The sequence below is a fragment of the Fragaria vesca genome, linkage group LG1, assembly GCF_000184155.1.
Source record: "Fragaria vesca subsp. vesca linkage group LG1, FraVesHawaii_1.0, whole genome shotgun sequence".
Lineage (NCBI taxonomy): Eukaryota > Viridiplantae > Streptophyta > Magnoliopsida > Rosales > Rosaceae > Fragaria > Fragaria vesca.
The window spans coordinates 18,301,595-18,306,901 of NC_020491.1; positions in this window are offsets into that span (position 1 = coordinate 18,301,595).

The following is a 5,307-nucleotide window of genomic DNA, read 5'->3' on the forward strand; positions in this document are numbered from 1 at the left end:
AATCTCTAGTTCTTCGTTCCCAGCTGCATGCTGAGATAAGTACCGTGCAGTTAGGAGCAAGATCTCTTGAGCGAAATTATAGGAAATAACATATGATCGACATGCTATATAACATTAGGAGGATTTTTTTTTTTTTGGTTGGCCTGTGTTTACTGTAATACCAAATTCTCCAAATGTTTATCTTTAAGGTAAGAGTACATGTGTGGGTGGAGATTGTTGGTTACGGGACTTATGGACCACGAATAAAAAAAANAAAAAAAAAAAAAGGCCAACGCCAATGCTGGTATGCAATGGTGTAGCTAGCTAGGGGCGAGAGGGTTCAATTGAACCCTCTAAAGTTTTAAATTTTTTAATTAGCCTTAATGAAGATTGGATGTTAATATAATGAATCATAAATTGACCATTCTTTTTTGAGTAAATCCTTAATTAATCATAAATATTCTTCAACACCAATGAAATGAAATAAAAATTTATACTGTTAAAATACTTAATCCAAATTAATACAAATCATGTCAATGGTTTTTTACCACACTGATATGTACTTTAATGCTTTAATTTCCATTTACGATTTTTTTTCTTTACAAATAAGTTAAATGGAAGCAACACATTAATGTTTGTCATGCATTGGCACTAAAGAAAAAGCAACATATTCTTTTCAATATTAATCGTGCATGATATGCAATTCTGAAATTTATTTTAGATGATTATTTACTAGTCTTTTCAGGAACAATGTTGATTACGAATTTGTAAACAAACAATTGAAATTAAGTTTGTGTCATTTTTTAAAACAAAATTATGTCATTGTTAGAGAGCTGAAAATGAATTTAGTTGCTTAGTCAATAAATCTTGGCCATTCTAAGTGGGATTTCTGGCTACGCCACTGCTGGTATGAAATGGTTCAAGGATATCAGTCAGACCATTTCGAGAGAAGTACCAAACTACCGATAGCAGTAATTCAACATCAACCGATTCTTTTTGAAATTAACAATGTTGTGGCTTGGTTGGTTAAAGTGTTTAATTGATAACTTTGAGGTCACGAGTTCAAACCTCATTGACATATATAGGGTGTGTGAGTTATTAATAAAATATTTATAAAAAAAAATATTAAAAAAAAAATGCTGTGGAATGTGTACTTTTTAGGGCTGTGCTCTTCTTATAGCGACAATTTTACTCTTGTCAATTTTCAGGTACCGCGATTAGGGTAGTCCTTCTCTTGCACCAAAACACCAGCCTTGAGTGTGTACTCAAACGCTTTAGTCATCAGCCCCCCACTACAGCTCATGTCCACACGAACCATATTCTTCTGGATCACACTGCAAAATGTACAGGCTCATTATAAGAAAATGCCATCAAAAGATTCAAAACAACCAAGTCATACATTGGGCATCACCATTCCATAGAGATAAGAAAGCAACCAATCGGTCTAAACAAACACAGATTCTAGATACCACCAGTACTGAAAATTCAGTATCTTGAAGAACATATGAATCATAGATCAACTTAATATTCCATCAGCAACATACTAATACATACATGATGGAGATTAAGATTGTGCATGCCGAACTAAGTAGGCTCAAAACCTTATACTCAGTTAAGCAATTAGCTATAACTTGACCCTTTTAAGTTTTGGGAAAAAAGTTCAATACTTTAGGGATAAACAGCACAGATCACATTTATACATACAGACACACAAATGACTGTAAAATATGAGCGAACCTCATGATGGGAGTCCAACTAAATTTTCTTCATTTGCAACAGAGGGTTCATCTTGTTGCAAATTTTCTTAAAGATGAGCCCCCATGATGTTCTAATGCTTGTAGTCTTGTTGGTTTTCCTCTCTTTGATTCAATAAAATTTCTTGTTTTGTCAAGACATGCTGCTGCAGTGCTGCTCGCTGAGACTCGCTCTAGCTTCCTTGTTTCTTCAATACTACAAGCAATAGATCGAACATCCTAGCTTGTGATTCATATTGCTACAAGAGTTAAAAACCTAAAATAATACCTGAACTATTACGAAATGTACTTTTTGGTACCTATGAATTTTTTTTATTTGAAATGGTACCTTAAGTATTGCTCTATCACCTGATATGGTACCTCCGTTAGTTTTTCCGTTAAATTCGCATATGTGACATATATTTGAATGGTATAGATACCCAAAATGGTACCTAGGCTATTGTGGAATGAATTTTTCGATAACTGTATTTTTTTTACCTCAAATGACACCCCCAATATCTGACTGTATATGATCAATAGGTAAACCGTAAACATAATAAACATATTATCACTATAATTCATAAATATATTATATTTTTTAAACATAATATTTATATATATATTATTTCTCTTATGAGCAATTTGTTTATAAATAATTATAATATATTACATCGTTACTACATATTGGATTTTCTTTATAAATAGAATAAACTTGTAGATCTATTTTTATGTAAGAAAATATTTATGGATAAAATACTAATAATAATATGTTTATGAGTTTAATATATATAGATCAAAAAGTAGTTTAGAATTTTTATTTAAAGTAAAAAAGTTTATAGGCACCAAAAATTGTCTTTCGTAGTAGATTAGGTACCTTTTTAGGTATTTACCCTATCCAAATGCATGCGACATAGGCAACCTTAACGAAAAAACTAATTGAGGTACCATATCAAGTAACAGAGCAATACTTAAGGTACCATTTCAAGTAAAAAAATATTTGTAGAGACCCAAAAATATACTTTTCACAATAGTCCAGGAACTATTTTAGATTTTTATCCTTGCTACAATCAGTGTGAATTGCTTCAAATATCATAACAAACATGTCATATATTAAATCATATCGGGATTGTCTATGGTATTAAGATGCATGACATACACTCGTTTTACAACTAATTTAACCTAAATTACTAGCTAATTAAACTTGGTGGTTACATAGTTGATGAAATTCATTAACGATTCCCTGAATTTTTGTGTCTACGTACGTATATCGTATATGACTAAGCTTTGTAAGCTTCAGGCTATCAAGGAAGGCAGGTTGTTGCTACTTAATTAGAACATTGGCCAGCTCTCTCAACGTGCACTTCTGGAATTCTTGTAGCAAAACGTGCAACACAAATTAAGCTGAGAGAAGGGACAAAATAAATAATTTATGAAATTTGTCTTGTTCACTTCATTGCTCAAAAATGGAAACCCCTAGCAGTCCCTTTGATCGAATTATATCTTGAAGGAAGGTGAGGACAAGCAAAGTCGTTCAGACGAATCATGATGATTCTATGTCCCCATTTGAGGCATCTTTGCACGTGAAAATTACACCTCATGCAGTACTACTGCCTGCTGGGCCTAATTTCTCTTTCACATCAGAATTCACATGCATAGGACTGGGGGACAGAGAAATCGTCTTTTTACCTATTTGCTTGAAGAAAAGTTAGAAAAAACTTGGATGTTTTTATTTTTATCCTCATTTTTATGGTGTAAGACTTGTTAACTACAAGCAAGAGCCTGTAGAGCAACCGACAAATTTACCGTAGAACAGTATCGAGGACTATTTAGACTGTACCGTCCCAACTTGGCAAGAAGATTAGCAACGAAAGTGGCTTCTTAAAATTTTGATGCTTAGCTAATTAGTAATTACTATGCACCAAATCTGAATTACCACGTACCAAATCTGCTGGCTTGTCAACGCATTTGAACTAAATAGAAGATTTGATTTTGATTGAGGGAGCTTTCAAATAAATTAATAAATTTTAAAAATAAGAAAAAAAACCCTTCTTTAGGCTATTTTTTTAATATGTAGAATGCTACGTTCACTTTTGAATTATTTTTTTTTTTTTAAAGACAAATAACTTGATTTTAAATAGTCATTACATATCAATTCGTTGTCATGTATAGACAGTCCTATGACTACTCACCCATCAATTCATGTTCCCTTGTAGACAATAATAAACAATTAACAAAGGATAGAGAAAATAGAAATTAGACTAAGCTAATATAATTCATTTTTGAATGATACAAAATGCATAGTTGGTAATAAAGTTTTCTCAAATTTACGATATATTATACCTGCAGATATATGGACACCAATCGATCTAGAATGTAATTATTAACTTAAACTTATATGCATGCAATTAAATTAAGGAATTCTTGGATCTAATTTTGTTTTATTTTTTAAGATCACTCTTGTTTCATCTTTCTCTTCTCACACAAGTTTGAACACGAATTAAGAAGAGAAACCACTAGTGTAAGACTAAGCAGATGAATTTAACTATTATCAACTATTGGAAGAACCTCATCAATCATTACGCATTATTAAAGGAAGGATAACTTTTTCAAAGTATTCCCCCCAACCATACCAACTCGCATTTATTTTGTCTCCTTACAAATAATGTACAAGAAATTAAACAGTGTATGAACATTTAAAGTTTCATAACACATGCTAAATTGCTAATTAACCAAAGATAAAAAGCAGAGGGTTTTCACATCCCACGCAAAACACATGCATGGGAGGGAAAGTAGCGCCAAACCATATGGATAGAGCACCGTGTGAAGTCGCTTGTCCATATCTTTTGAGTTGCAGTGTCTTTTTTTCCCAGAAAAGACTGGAGCTTGCGCGCATATGCCAGTAAAGGCTGACAAGTGATCGAATCCACGATGATCCACGTATATGTATCTGGAGCCTTCGCTTGGAGATTAGTAAATACTGCAATATATATATACGAATATTGCAGTTATTTGTCTAGCTAGCTGTAGTAGTACTCGAAGACACAATTTCTATAGTGTTTATACTTCAAAGCTAAAACCAGTCGTTGTTTTCGCACCCTGCGCATAGAGCCCTACGTTAATCATCATTACTACCGTGTATACTTGTTTGAAATGAAAAAAAAAATAAAATCATAAATCGAGAAAAGAAATGAATCACGTTATTAATTTTGAACGGTTGATTCATAAACTCAACTCATGCTATGTAATCATTCAGTTCCAGTCCATTCCAAGAAAATAACTAGTATAATTATAATTATTTTCTTTTCCTGAAATTTGTCAGCGTGTATGATAGCTCTAGCAAGGTACGTTAATCGTCACACAGTCATTTTCTGAAGGTTCTTTCTCATTTTGGGTGAAGCAGGTCATTTGAGTATTTGATAAGGAACATCTCTTAGCGGAGGGATAATATATTGCATTAAAATCACACGCCGATTTATCTTGGAAATCCAGACCGAACAGGTGGCATGATCATGTAGAAACAGATTCCACTCGAAGACTACTATACACAGCCTAAATCTGGCTATAAATAGAGCAAGCATGTTGCAAGAGAAAAACC